At 39.2% G+C, this 16333-nt stretch overlaps 1 non-coding gene across 1 annotated transcript; it reads left to right on the top strand.

Moving 5' to 3' along the window:
• The first annotated feature begins 1284 nt into the window (after positions 1–1284).
• On the top strand, positions 1285–1357 carry TRNAK-UUU (transfer RNA lysine (anticodon UUU)). Its single transcript has one exon. It is a non-coding gene; the product is annotated as a tRNA-Lys (tRNA).
• The last annotated feature ends 14976 nt before the right edge of the window (positions 1358–16333 follow it).

Here is a 16333-nt window from a genome sequence, read left to right as displayed (position 1 = left end):
ATCGATCTACTTTAGAAGATCATATGGATCTAGAAAAAGCTTCTTCTTTTGAGGAATTTCCAACATCTCTTTTCCATTTCCATTTACCCAATTCATATCTTTGTTTCGTGTGTTCCCGCGAATAATTCGCTCTCTTCAATCTCAGGATACTAAAATAAGGTTCTGAAAGGTTACGAAGTCAAGTTAAGTCAAATAGGTCGGGAAGAAAAAGTAAGAGATCAGGTCAGACGAAATGTCGGTTGGTTCCACCACCACTATAAATTGGACATCTATCTATAGACATCTAAAATCAATAATAAAGATCTAGGCGCACTACTTTTCTGTGTGGCCCTTCTGCTACCGCTCACTCGCGCCTTGCCTAGTTCCTTTCCAAGTAATGGAACAAAGAAACTCGTAACATGTTGACGCGAAGACCTCCGAACTGAGGGTTTGATCAGTAGAGGAGCTCCCAGCGCCCATACTGCTCTCTAGCCAACTGATTGTTTTCAGAAGAGAGGGAACGTGTCACATTAGAAGTGAACCAGATGCCCTCTAATCATAATCACCACTTCTTCTAAATTAGAACCTCTTATAGTTTAGTAGACTCAGCTATTCATTGTTCATTCCAAACCTTCTTATTCATTCACTCCCTTAAAAAAAAAAGAAGTTGACTTTCTTTCAGTTCTTATTTCATAACGTTCTGCAAGAACTTCGTAACCTTCGGTGCTCCATCAGTCACGTCTGAATCTTAATTATCACCACTTTCACGCCTCATTTGAGTTTGGGTTTGGATGAATCTGTAAAGTAAAGGTCAAAGGATGGAACCCTTTTCTCATTCTCACTCAGGTTCTTCAAGAAACTGCCAGTTCCTAACCGAACCTCGACCTGCTCCGTCATCGAATCTCCACTTACACTACACTGCACTCGAACAGTTGAGCGATCGCTGGCCAGCTACTTTGCAGAACCTTAGAATGGAAGAGAGCATATATTCATTCTTTCTTTCAGAACCTCACAACTGGGTAATACCAGGACAAAGAAAAAATAATGCTCTCACCAACAAAGACCTTCAAATAATCCATAGAACATTCTTTGGTCTAACCATACGGAGGCCGGAAAGAAAGACGACCTCACCTTCTCTAGGTGTCAGTGAGAGCTACTGTATTTAGTTCTTTTTTTTATTCTGGAAAGATGACCAGACTTGCTTTGCAGTAGGAGCCTCGTACAAAGCCGCACCCTTGTGATATGATGAAAAGAAAAGGTAGTAAAACACCTTTTATTTTCCGCACCAATCTGTAATTCAAAGTTGGGTGTATAGCTTAGTTGGTAGAGCATTGGGCTTTTAACCTAATGGTCGCAGGTTCAAGTCCTGCTATACCCAAACCTACCAACCACCGCAGCAAGAGTAAGGATCCGTAGTAGCGTTAAAAGTTTGTTAGACTTGCTTCGGCGACTTCTCTCGTTAGGTGAGGTTCCAACTTTAGGTTCTGAGGGGCAAATTTACGAGTAGGTTACGAAGTGAAGATGAATCTTCTAAAAAGTCAATGAAACAATGAAGAAGAAAGAAGAATGTTATCCATTAAGAAAGGGGCGCAGCATGAATGAAATAAACGATGAAAGTCTATGAAGTCAATGAACAATATGTGAATGAAGAAAAAAAGAATCTTTGTTCTGAGGCACGAGTTTACAAGCGATACAAAGTAATGGGGTTTTTATTTTCTTCGTGACCTCAGAACCTGAGTCGTTTACTATATTATTACTTATCTATTTTCTAAAAAATTCTTTGCCACTCCGTCAATTGCATCTTCACCTTAACATTCACTGCTTCCGCGCCTGCTCATAAATTTGCACCTGAAGTCGCCCCTTCTCCAAACCTGGTATTAAAATGTCCCTATGTGAGTGAGGCATTCTCTTTTTTAGACCATGTAACTATGCCCTTCTTTAATATTGTATCGTTTTCTTTCAGAACATCTCTCTCGTCTGTGACTTTTCCTAGATATGACGGCTTTGGTCAAAGGTCCATTACAGACCGCACAATCTGATTGATGCTTCAGCCAGGATATCTGCGAACGGCAATCTAAAATATCAGGCCATGTCTCATATCTGATCAATACCTCCTTATCTTAATTTTAATGAAGGTGTTGTGTTTCTTCCACAACCTTCGAATAATTATCCTAGGCATCACCTTCGGATAACCTTATCCGCTGATTCAGTGACATTATTATTCTTTTTATTATTATTCGATATTTCTTTTTTCCAAGGATAAAATTTTTTAACTTCGTTACTTCATTTCATCTTTACTTCTTACCTTTCTCCAGCTCATAAATTTGCACCTTGTGCCCGCTCGCTCACTCACGTCTTCATCTTCATCTTCACTGCTTCCACGCCTTGAGAACGTTTTTTGTGAAAATAAGATAACCTTGAAGAATGTTGTTCTTGAATTTATTCTTCTTCATCTTCGACTTCTTATCCATACTCCTAAGCGCCATCAAACCTGAATCGCTCCGCTCCCGCTCGCTCACTCGTGTCTTCATCTTCATCTTCACCGCTTCTGCGCCTCATTCATCGTTCAGCTCCTAAGGTCGCACCTTGTACATTTTTTATGCCAAGGGGGATGCGAGATAACATAGTAGATTCAGCCCAAGCCAATAGTCTCAGAAAGGGTGCCATCCATATCTTTTTTTCTTGCAGAACCTGAAGGTTTTATTTCAGTTCTTTATTCACTTCACCCCTTTAGAACCTTTGGTATAGAAGTAAATCATGATTGACTTCGTAACCTCGCTCCATCGCGCGTCGCTTCTGCTCGTAAACTCGGGCCTAACTTGACTCTTATTTCTCCATAATGAAAGCTGATCCAGGGGCCAGTCCGAGTACTTAAACTTCGTTACCTATCTTTCCGACTCAACTTCATTGATTAGCATTAACTTCGTAACCAGGTTCATAATAAAGTGAGAGAGGGGGCACCAAATATAGGTGTGTAACATTGCCCCAATCCAATGGACTATGTCATATAGAAAACAACCCGTGGAGGTTAGTTCTGAAAGAAAGATAGGCTGGTTTTGTTTTTGCTTCCTTCGAGCTACCAAACTATTTTGTCAGAAGGTGTGGGTTTTTCGCAGAAGTAAATAAAAAAATGGACTACAACTTAATTAAGTAAGGGAGGGTACAAACCCTGTTTCTGGCTGGACTTCAATGAGTGAGTGCTATTCCCATTCCTTACTTTGGTCCAACCCAACCAAACCCGACCTGTCTGCTTGCTCACTAGAAGAGTCAACCAAACCCGGGCTATTCGGCCTCACTTGTCCGAGACTGAACTACCTAACCTTAGCTCGCTTACATGCTGATCAAGGAAACAACCGGTCATTTCCCTCTCAGCATAGAGGGAGGAATATTTTCAAACTCACATAATAAGTCGAAAGCCCTACTTATTACTTCATACCTTGAAATAAGTTTATCTTCGTCTTGCAGGGCTCTTGACCTACTTTTCCTTGGCAAAGTTATCCTACATGCTTCCGTTACGGAGACTCTCCGGTTGCACCCTGCCCTCAGATGACCCACGCTAGCCCTCCAAGCTCTGAAAATGATATGTTCTGCAAGAACTTCGCTCCCACTTTCACTTCTTCTCGTCAACTCGCACCCGCTCGTAAACTTGCACCTTGGAATTAAGAGCAGTCCTTTTGGGTGTGCTCTCTATGACCTTCCATCAACCCTATCATGTAATAAATGCAACTTACTTTAGGTATCTAATGTGATCTTTTATGTGTTTGTGTAGGACCCACACAAGGATGACATCGTAACCTGATGGTTCTCAAAGAAAATCAGGAGGCATGGTTACTTTGTCCCCTACTCAATAGGTAGAATGGAGTACGACTGGAGTGCTTTCTTCGTGACCTCAGAACCTAAGGTCGAACCTTAGCGTTGGTTTAAAGACGGTTACTTCGTCACCTTTGCTTTAGAACCTTTGACTTTGCTCCTACGCATTAAGTGCCTTCTACATCTTCCAAGTAAAAGACTAGCAACGTCTTTGTAGTTTTTTCATTCTTCCTCCGTCAAAACCTAGATGTCAAACTTTACCATCCAGGGCCATGAACCCTTCTTCCAGAATGGCTTTACTGTCAAAATATGTTTGTGTCCTTGGGGTTTCATTGCAGGCTAGGCCTAGGATATGTTTGGGGAAGGACGATACCGTCAGATAAAGATGACACTGGCCATTCTCTGCAGGTTCTATACCTTTACCCTGATGCCGAAGCATCACGTGAAGTTATGTTCATGTAATGGTGGCCGCTCATCGTTTCTAGACGTTCTTGAATGTTTTTTGTTAATAGTCCTTTTCTGATTAACGCCCGAAAGCGGTGAAGATGAAGATTCATATGCAAGTGAGTGAGGAGGTTCTTAATTCTTGCAGAACGTCCAGACAAAAATTTCTAATCTAAAAGCCAATTGTATGTTGTTATGACTGTTCTTATTTATCAATAAAACATACTCCATCTCTTTCTGTTACCAACGCCCGGAAGATTAGGAACTAATAGCATAACTCTTGTAAAGATTTTTTCTCTTTTATCAATTGTTGGTTTGCAAATTAATTAATAACACAATTTACACTAAAAGAGCAACCGGAGTCATATATATTAGATGTTCTATTGCCGAGTAGGTTCTTACTAGCTCATCATGAATAGCTTATGCCAGAAGAGGGAGAGAATAGAGCATGATAAAGGTAACGTGAAGTGTTAGTGGGAAGGTTCTGATTTCTCAGAAACTTCAATCATTGCACGCATGTAAACTTCAGGTTCTGCAAAAAAAAAATAGAACTTAATATTTGTGAGAAACTTGAAGTAGAGAATTCATTGATGTAAATAAATTATTTCTTGAATATTGCAATTGTTGAAGTACAACATTCTGCAAGAAAAGAGGTTCCGAAGGCGCGACTTTAGGAGCAGAGCGAAGAAGTGACGGAGCAAAAGGGGCGAAGCAAGTAGTCACAGAGTGTGAGGACGAGTGGAGCGAGTCTGCGCAATGTGGAGAGTGTCCCTACCACAAGTGCATCCCTTCTTCCTTGATAGGATGATGTGATCAGGCACGGATTGGGGAGCGGGGATTGAGGTTGGTGGAAGACTGGAATCATCATCCCAGTTTGATATTCGAAGTAGAAGAATCCACCATATGCGTGGAGTATCTTGTCTGTGGTGTGATTGAGAATGGGTATTGGTTGGAAGCGCGTATTGTTTTATGTTTGTAGGACCCGAGGAACTCGGAGGAATCGAGGGAGGATAACCTTACCATAAAAAAAAATTCAAAAGATGATATGTAAAGACATAGGAGTTTCAGGCTGATATTTGAAGGGTAGTTCCAAATTTTCCTTTTCTTTCCATCCATCATATTGGATCTATAAATAGAACCCCCCATCGTTGTATAAAAGAATGATGGATTTTGTTCCTACTTTGAATTAGTGGAGTGATTTGGTCATTCAAAATTTGGTTCGGGTCTGTCGTGTTCTCCAATAGTGCAGGATTGAAGGAGTGAGATTCAGATCAAGACATGTGAAGAAAAACTGTCATCTTTAAAAGGAGATTACATAATGGAAGTGTTCCATTGACTGACAATATAGCAGATCCATAGATAGAGCCTTTTGCTAAATGTATTTTGAGCATCACTTAAAAACAAAGGGTTTGTTCACTAAAAGTGATTGGCTTTTGTCCAAGTAGGATATTGATGGAAATTTATGTGGCCAGCAAGCCACTCACATGTTCCATATTTCATTCCATGTTCATTGATAGAATATATATTTCATTATAATGCATGTGTGATGCTTATAATGAAGCCCATGAATACATGATTGGGCTTAGTGAATTATGATGAGATCGTCATACGGAGATCACTAGTCTTTAAGCATGTGTCCTAAATATTCCTATTCGAAGGATACTCGAGAAGGGCATCGAAGTATCCAGATAGAATAGCACTATGTAGCCTCACTCATATTATGAGTATGGCCAGTCCCGTAGCCATTAGTGTTGATACGCCAAGGATAGATAGTTGGTGCTCTTTAATGGTATTCTACCAAACTGTCGATTAGGTTGATTTACATCACAGTTGTGTAAGTGGTCCTTACACCTAAGGCACCAAAAACATCTTATGGATGTACAATTGTACTTTAACTATGACCTACGTGTCCCTAGTCATGGGACTCTAATCATGGGGTTCCTTGAGAGAGTCAATAAACACCCATTTGTATCTTTGATAAGTTAAAATTCAAGTTGTTAGCCTGGTCGTTGCTTAAGTTCCAAACTTACGCAATAAATTTCTAATAACCTCAATTCACTTATTACTAATATAGATGGTGAGCGGGATGTCAAACCATAGAGAGAGATTTTTTATTAGATTGATTGATAATGCATGTCAGCCATGAAGATAATAGATTGACTTAGTTGTGTAACAGAAAAGATGATGCAATAGCTTTTACTATAACTCAATTTGACTAAATTATATGCATAAGCTCTCAATTCTTATTCCTAAGAATTGAGGCAACGTATTTAAATATTCACACAAATGCAAAAGACTAAAATATGGGATGGATGGTAATAACAGTCTACCTAAGTGTATAGGGAAGGTCATGCGAGCCAGCGTGCGATTTTTTTGATTGCACAAAAGCACTGACCGATGTGCAGTCCAATTTTGTGTGACAAAATCGGACCGCACATCGCACAAATTCGGCCTATTGAACATAAATGGACTATGTTGCTTTTTAATTATAGATATGCCCCTCCGCCTCTCTTTGTTCCATATTTCCCTAAATAAAACCATAGGGAATCCAAAAATGGTTATATATTTATTCAAATATTTTGTTAAATTTCATTTTTTCTTCTAAAAAATTTGGAAAAAATAGATTTCAATTCTATAAAAATCAAGTAGGGTAGGGAAGTTCGATTTCCGTCAACAAACGAACATTGTTTGTTGACGAACGAACAGCTGGAAATTCATATTCATGTTCGTGTTCGTGTTTGTGTTCAGTTCGTTCGTGTTTGTTCGCGAACGAACACAAGTTGGATGATAATTTCAAATGAATAATCAGTACATTAATTGGTCCACTATGATTTAATTAATCAAGTGCATTATTATGCTTCACATGACGTAAATAATCAGCAAAAAGATTTAATTAATCAATTTTAATCGAACTTTTTGTACATGCAATTTCCAAAATGAAGGGAAAATTGGTACGGATAAAATATAATCAGAACTTAGTACATCTTAAACCATGTGGAAAAAAATTGAAATGGTGAGTTTTTTTAATGATGAAAATCTAATAACTTTCATTAAATCTGTTATCACCATAGTTCAGTTTTATGCCCTTCTATTTTGTGTCCTAATAAGTTCATAGAAAAATAATGTGATGCATCTAGATGTATCTGAAACTATATCTACAAGTATTACGCAAAACAATTACTAATCATGTTCTTCAATTCACATTTAAATGCATCTGAAACTATAACCGCAAGTATTAATATATGCTTTTATCAGTTGCAACAGTAAGTCCGTTGCTTTATTTTTTAAGCTTAAATTTGTTGATTTTTAAGCTCGTCATTACTCACTACATGTTAAATTGACAGAATTAATGAGTATATGCGGAACCACAAGGATTAGTATATACCTAATGATTCAATGAGCGCAAAGTTTTTATGACTTAAACTATGGATGAACAAATATATACTTACTATATACCTAAACACTGATAGATACCTAATGATTCAATATTCTGTAAATCTTAATAGAAAAATGTTTAGGTGAAAAAATCCTAGTGCAATTTGAAAACATAAAACAATGTTCTGCCAACTTAGTTTCATAAACATCAAAGGAGCTGAGAGGCAACACGATTGACATTATTTTGGACCGCAACAATCATTGTTGGAGTTAAATTATGACGCTCCCAAAATGTGCTGTCATTCCATTTAGTACTCACCACTTCTCTTCCATGAGTTGCAGGGTTTTGGGGCTCTAACTTGAAGTATGTTGGCTTGAGAGAAAGAATTTTTGTAAGGATGCGCTTGGTACTTACCCCAATAAGTATGTCTTGAACTGGACAAAATCGCTCTGTGTTGCCTCCATTTTTATCATTTGTGTGTTTCATGTTGTCATCACCATCTGGTTCGGAGTCTGAGTTGATGACAATAGTAGTCAGGTCTTGGGTTTCTTTATCAGACTACTTGGGAGAAGTCGCACACTCCTCCGTGGTGTGCATCTGTTTCCAACTCCTGCTCCCCCCATTGCCTCTGCGTGGCCGTCAATGTACCTGTTCTTTTTAGAATTTACATAAATTTTATGTGAGAAATGATGTTCCAAGTCATTCAACAAAAGTTCAGAAAGAATTGTATTTAAAACCAATGGCATCCAAATGTCGTGAATACAAAAATTTCGTAATGCGACTTTTGATGATATTCAGTACCTCATGTCCAATGACTTGTGTCCATGATTTTAATCTTCTAGAGTCACTTAATTTAGCTGTTTGGGGAGAGAGGAAGACAGAAAAAATTGACAGATTGAAAGAGGAGAGAAAAAGAGAGAGGAGCAAATGGAGTCAAAATGCCACTGCACGTGTCCAAAAAATCTACAACACATTGTTTCAATATATTTATGCCAATCAACCTTTGGATCATCCTTGCTTTCTTCGTCATCTCCGTTGCCACCAACACTTCAGTGTCATGAGTAGCTCAACGCTTTTCGTTTTCAGCCTTGACCGCTTGTAGTTGATGACGGCACGACCAGCGGAGAAAAATCTCTCCGAGGGTGCACTTTTCGCCGAGACTGATAAGAACTCCTCAATTATCGCTAAACCAAGATATGAGTGCTCTCCTATGACCTTCCACCAATGGAACAGCTCTGTCCCCCTGATGGGAGGTGGAGTAATGTAGGCATCTAGCTTGTGTAGTGTATCAGAATTTGTAGTGTGATCATTGTCTGGCAACAACTCATCAAGTGCTTCGCTGAAAAAAGCAGTTGTTGTCCAAGCAGGAAGAAAACACCCAGATGGAGCTGAATCAGTCATAGTTTGATCATTTCTAACAGTGGGTTTATCTAATAAATTCCCTACATAACTGATGACTTCATCCCAATAGTCACGGTCGTTTAAGCATCCCTTCATGGATGGATCAATGAGCGTAGCAATGGAGAAGGCCTGGTTATGACTGAGGATGGTTGAATATTTCTTCAGCTTGGTATTCATCGCTTGACAAGTGTTGTAGATGAAAGTCTGTTGCCGTGATGATATAACAGTATTCACTTGAAACAAGGTTGATTCTCGGATTCCTCTCATGACAATATCAAGATGTTTTGTCACGCTCTGAGGATGACAATTGCTTCATTTGCGGTTGGTGACTTGGATTGACAAGCAAGGGACATGGCAAACACAAGGGGCTGAAATATCCCTACAAAATCCTTGATCATCTGCCACTCTTCATCAATGAGCAGAGGCTTCTTCAAGACATTTACCGCCATTACATCAAGAATATTCCTCTTTTTGATGCTTGCGACAAGCATCTCATAAGTTGAATTCCACCTTGTGGTGCAGTCTAAGGGGATCTTCTATGGTTCGATAATCACAAGTGCTTACATAGCGATACGTAATGCTCGGCACATTGTGTTGACCCAAGTATTGCAGTTACAATGTCCCTCAATCGGAGCACTCGTCACCTAGAGTGGATGAACCGAAGTCATCATTGACTTCGTCTCTGTCATTGGCACCAGTAATGTAATTGTCATCCAGAATGACTATCTTAGAAGGTGCCTCCGTAACCCGTAGTGAGCTTAGCCCAGCCTAGACTACAAGGTTGATTACGTGTGCCACACATAACACGTGCCGACTTGTAGTGAAATGATGGTTTGCTTGCTTCAATTCATCTTCTAAAATACCCATCATCTTCTAGTTTTTTGATGCATTGTCTGTGATCACTGCACACACATGCGTAAAAATAAATCGCAAACGTGAGAATGCCCTTGAGAAAAACTATTATTGATTACATCTATATGCGTACCTTTACCTTTAAGTCAAACTCCACCAATATTAGGAGGACAGTTGCGCTAAGGTTTTCACCACTGTGTGATCGTTTCAATTGGCATTTCCCAAGCACACGCTCACACAGTTTCCACTCCTTGTCCACCCAATGCACAGTTACCCCTAAGAATGCAATGTTGTTTTCAGAAGTCCATGCATCTAATGTTAGTGAAACACGAGCAACGACAGCCAATTGATGTCATACGATTTTTTTCATATCTTTGTAAAGGGCTTGTGCTTTGGCTTTGATACCCCGTACAGATGGGATAGATATCTCTTCTTGAGCAATATAACGGAGAAGTCTTACAAAGTATTTCTTCCTAACAATCGCCCACGCTGAATCGGATAGACATATGAAACGCACTATTTCTTCCTTTGTATTATCTATCATATTACCAATCTAATATTGCTTCTTGCTACCTTTTGTAGAAAAATATTCAGCCACTAACCTCTCCCTTCCGACATTATTCCCCTTGCCCTTCAAGGATGTGAAAACCTTTTGATGAAATTTTTCCAGATGTCTCCACAGAGGAGTGCTGCTCAGATATTTGCTGCGGTCCACAACTACACTACATATTTTGCATCTGAATTTTTGTTGTCCCTGAGATGTGAAGTACCTCAATGCATCACAGCCATTAACGCGGGCCTTCTTCTATTTTCTATTTTTGCCATTGTCTAAAGACTCATCCTCCTCAGACATAACTCTGTACAGTAGGGCGGGTGAGGATTCACAATCATCAATCCTAATATTTAAAAGGAAGGTCACATGGATAGAAAACTATAAGGGGGTGTAATTGAGAGAAGCAGATTGCACGAGAATATGGATTAATTGAGAGAATAGTGAGATTAAGAGAGAGGGTGTAATTGAGAGAAACAAATTGAGAGTGAAAAGGGAGTAATTAACAGAAAGGGTGTAACTGAGAGAAGTAGAGTCAGAGATTACAGAGAGCAATATAGAGAAACAGATCGCAAGAGAATAGGGAGTAATTGAGAGAATAGGGAGATTGAGAGAATTGGGAGATTGAGAGAGAGGGTGTAACTGGGAGAGAAAAATTGGGAGAGAAAGGGGAGTAATTGAGAGAAAGAGATTGAGAGAGAGGGTGTAAATGAGAGAAACAAATTGAGAGAGAAAAGGGAATAATTGACAGAAAGATATTGAGAGAGAGGGTGTAACTGAGAGAAATAGAGCCAGAGATTTTAGAGAGCACTTGAGAGAAACAGATTGAGCGAGAGTATGGAGTATTTGAGAGAAAGAGTTTGAGAGAGAGGGTGTAATGGGGAGAAACAGATTGGGAGAGAAAAGGGAATATTTGAGAGAAAGACATTGAGAGAGAGGGTGTAGTTGAGAGAAATAGATTGGGAGAGAAAAGGGAGTAGTATAGAGGAAGATATTGAGAGAGAGGATGTAATTGAGAGAAATATAGTCAGAGACTGTAGAGAGCACTTGAGAGAAACAGATTGCAAGAGAATAGGGAGTAATTAAGAGAAAGAGATTGAGAGAGAGGGTGTAATTGAGAGAAATAGAGTCAGAGAGAGTATAGAGAAATTGAGAGAAACAGAATGAGATAGTGGGCGTAATTGAGAGAAAGAGGGTCAGGGATTGTAGACAGTTTATTCAGATATCAGGTTTAACTTGGAGAGAATAAGTTATCTAGATCAAAAAGACTGGATATCAAGATCAATTAATCAGCATTGGACAATGTTCTTCCAATTGATTGAATCTGGAGATGGAAAAAACAAGAGAAAGATGGAACACAGATTATGCAAAAGGCATAGACACAAAAACAAAGTCAAAAACAATAACAGGAAGGATACGTATACCTATCTTCCTCAATTATTAACAGAGAAGTAAAGGCATAGACACACACAAATATATGTATATGTAAAAGACATGAAGTAATTGATTTTAATTTTTGGAGTTGAGCTAAGAGACAACCCTTCAATCTACACAATGGAATAGAAATAGAGATGGGAAGAAAGTACACCTTGAATCTACGTTGGACCTGCTGATTTTTTCTCGTCAGAATTCTGCTTCATAATTCAGAGTGGGTTTCAACTTTCAACTTTGAACACGTCGATTGCACACCTGTGCGAGAAAACACTGCCGATAAATACCAACCAACGATTGATTTATTAGAAACCTCAAGACAATGATATAGTAGATGTGCTACCGAAGCTGGAAATTCAAATCTGTTGAAGGATCCTTGCGCGGCCTATCTCCACGTGCATCCTCTCTCCAAGCTAGAAATCCCACAAAGGATCAAGCTGGAAATACGACCTTCCCTATATTTTGGAACTTCCTTGCGCGTCCTCTCTCCACGCGCAAGAATTTTTGAGGGAGTGAGCTATAGAGTAGTGAGTACTCTGTGGCTGTGGAACTTCCACAATCGCGCAATGGACGCCTGAAAGAAAGCAAGATAGGGAACAGTCCAGACGATTTTTTATAAGGCTTATAAAAAATCGGACGAAAATCGCACAATCGCACTGCGCATGGCCTTAACCAATGTGCGGTGTGATTTATCATAATGTTGTCAAATGTGTGGTTCGAAAATCCGAACTGGATCGCACATTGGCCTAAATTCACACCGGTTGCACCAAAGGACGATCGCATCATAATGTATTAAGATCTACCTCCTTCAGTAATGCTCCCCAACTCAATCTCTTTTCATGACTCCATACATTTCCTTGGAGCTTGACGAGTTCTAATAATATGAGAGTTGATTCAAGAAGGGGAAGGAGTTCACAGGGAAGAGGATGAAATAAATCCTAAAACCTTGTTTTTCCCCTTGTTTGTTCTTGTCTTATTTTCTTAGCCACCAAGAGGTCCCCCAAAAAGAACACATAAAGTTTCTCTTATTCTCTCTCGGTCGTTTGCAACAAAACTTCTAATCTCCCACTCCCCCTTTGACTCTCCTGCTTCTTTTCCTTTCTTTCTTGGCTATTTGATTCCTTCAGCACCGTTTGCAAATGTCAGATTCGATCAAGACCGAGTCCATCGCCTCAGATTAAGCCACGTCGTCTTGCATCTTTTTTTCTCTGCACAAAAATACAAACAAGCAATCCAGCAAGTTCACCTCTTTGATGCTCTTGATTGTGCGGTCTGGATAACACCACGTCATTCTTGTCAACAGTGAGGATTTTAATCCCATATGGACTAAATTCAGATCGAATGCATGTATAAACTTGATGCCATCAATAGATGTTTGAATATGTGCACACACACGACCATGCATCTCTTCTCACACAACTGTTGGTGCGCACTTCCATTCCACCTGTGTGCCCTGACAACTCTTCTTCGGTGCGCCACATAGGCACTTCTGCCTAGCTAGTGTGCCAAGCTGCCCGGTGGAAATGGGCTCTTTTTTTTTTCCTAGAAGTTTGCATTAAAAAAAATTCTTGTACACTCTAAGAAATCCAGAGAAATAAACTTTACTTCCTTTTCCAACTCGATGACTATTTTGAGCATATCAATTACAATACTACATTCATAGAACTTCATAATACAGTCATTTTATGCAAAGGATGATCATTTATTAAACTTAGCTATCGCCTCTTTTCCGTGAGCAAGTACTTTACTTTTTTGTATCTTCTGTTTTCCACAAAAGTTTTTGTTATATTCTAAAAATTCCCCATAACATACACAAAAGTAGCCTAATTATCCTCTAATATCCATTAATAAATATCAGTTACCATGCTTATTTTCATGTTATCAATCATCTAGAGCACGAGGTGTAGCTTGGTACCCGATGTGTTGGAGACTCAACCTATCTATTGGATTAAATCGATATGATGTTAATTAATCTATATGATGATATACTTAAGTTTGGAAGGCCAATAAAGGTTATTGGTCCACTGGAATCGTTAACTTGATTGATACATGGGCCTAGAGGGTCACACACAAATGGTCCTTTGGACGTTGGAAGATATACTTAAGTTTGGGGGGTTTATGAAAAATATCCACCTAATATAAATAGGGGAAGGCCCTGAAGGAAATTCACCAATGTCAGAATTTTTCAGGAGCCTTCCAATTCTTCTCCCTTCTCTCCATGACTTCTCTCCACTCTTGATACTATCGGGAAGCCATAACGACAACATGAGCGTGAACGGGGCTCATCAACGAGAGGGAGGAGATCCAAGGTGTCAAGAATGGCGTCGATATCTCTAGAGGCTGCACACTTGAGCAGCTTGACTCGTCTCTCTCTGGGACTCAAGAAATCATGGATGCGATCCGTGCACATGTACTTCATCAATAGTTTCATCGATATCATATGATTTCGTTACATGCCTTCCGCTGTGTGGAATCCTCGTCTGCATCTAGATCTAGGCCAATAGAACCCAAAAAGAAGGTCCCATTCTTTGGTTTTGGTTTTTATTTTATTGATTAGATGAAAACTTGTAATGGGGGCATCATCTTGTTTAACATGTGATTATATTAATAAATTTTCCATAAGTGAACCAAAGGGGAAAGGGGGTCGTTTTGGCTCTCAGACCTAGATTAAATAAAATAATATTCTACTGGGGCCTAAATGTTCCAAATCCACAGGGAACTAGAGTTGACTACAAGGGTCAAACTTGGTTTTGCCAAAAGTTGACGCTCAATTTGAAGGGGAAAATCTAAACTTAAAGATTGATTGAGATGAATTATGATCACCTTAAAGACAACATTCATAAATCACAACTCGCATGGACAGTTGGGTTCTAGAGGCCTTGATCTGGATGAACATGATGATTCCATGCAGTGGCATTAAACGGAATCCCAACGGCATCAACAAAAACATTAAACAAATCACCTTGCCATGTATCGCATTCGTGATTATTTCAATCCTCGAACGAGTCGCGTGGAGCTGCTCATGTGTTCAGCCTCTAGAAGTATCCTTGTGGTCCTCGTCACGTCAAATCTCCTCCTTCACAATGATGAGCTCAAATCAATGACCATCGCCATCATGACGTCGCCTCAATTGCATCAGGAATGGAGATGAGCCATGGGGAGAAGGGAGAAGAAGGGGAAAGCCCCTAAACGATTCTGGCCTATGCGAAAACCCTATTTATACTAAGTGGGTATTTTTTATAAAAACCCCCAAAACTTAAGTATAGCTTCAAATGTCCAAGACCATTTGTGTGTGACCCTCTTGGCCCATGTATTAGTCTAGCAGCCCAATAAACTTTATTGCCCTTCCAGATTAATTAACTATATTATCATATAGTTTAATTAATATCAGATCAATTTAACCCAATTGATAGGTTGCTTCTCCAACTTGTGGGGTGCCAAGCTACACCTCGTAATCAGATACAAAGAAGTGTGTATCGACTTACTTATCGAAAATGTTCCTCATCATGTACTATGTACATATATTCCCTCAACCGCTTGACTTAGGGTATGGTCAACTGTCAAATTCTAATCGATCATCCAATTTAGTACTGATGTGTTCAGAAATCATCGTAGAACTCTTCTCTGATATTTCACTATCTTGGCCAAGGACTTCATCCCATCGTCTTCCTTGAGTTCTCTCCTCTTATGCCAAAAGTTGATGATCACATCTTGACCACTCAATCATCTTCGTCAACTTCTTGATGCACCCAAAATAAGACTATTTTGAATATCATGATTAGAGACTTTTAGGTCATAGTCAAAGTATAATTGTGCATCCACAATACGTCTTTGGTATCTCAACCATGACGTGAATCAACCTGATTAACAGTTTGGTGTGATACCATTTAGGGATTTATATAGATCAATTTAATGAATTCTTTCCACTAAAGAGCACTCACTATCTATCTTTAGTGTCTTCACACTCATCATATGAGTGAGGCTAGATAATGTAATTCTATCTACATACTTTCAAGTCCTTCTCGAGTATCTTTTGAATAGGAATATTTTGAACACATGTTTAAAAACTGGTGATCTTTGTATTACGATCTCTTCATAATTCTCAAAGTTTGATCATGTATTCATGGACTTCATTATAAAGATGACACGTGCGCTATAATGAATTTGTTCCTTTAATGAACATGGAACTAAATATGGACTATGTGATTGGCGTGTCGGTCACATATATTTCCATCATGGACATGTGGTGCACTCAATGTCATCCGCCCATTTCATTTCTAAGAATTCCAAAATTAGAGTAGGTAGTCAAGTCAACACTAAAAAGTCAACCACCAAAAGTCAACCTTAGTTCCCTGTGGATTTCACCCATAATCACTGTTATATTTGGGTTTGAACTTATAGTCTGTGTCAGAATTCTCAATTATTAGTCATCGTGTCCTCTAACTATGGCTTTTTGATGCGCATCACTAAGCCTCTCTTAAAGGATAAAA

This window comes from Wolffia australiana, chromosome 6 (genome assembly GCF_029677425.1).
Source record: "Wolffia australiana isolate 7733 chromosome 6, ASM2967742v1".
NCBI lineage: Eukaryota > Viridiplantae > Streptophyta > Magnoliopsida > Alismatales > Araceae > Wolffia > Wolffia australiana.
The sequence above is the reverse complement of the archived record's forward strand: the minus strand, read 5'-3'. Positions and strand labels throughout refer to the sequence as shown.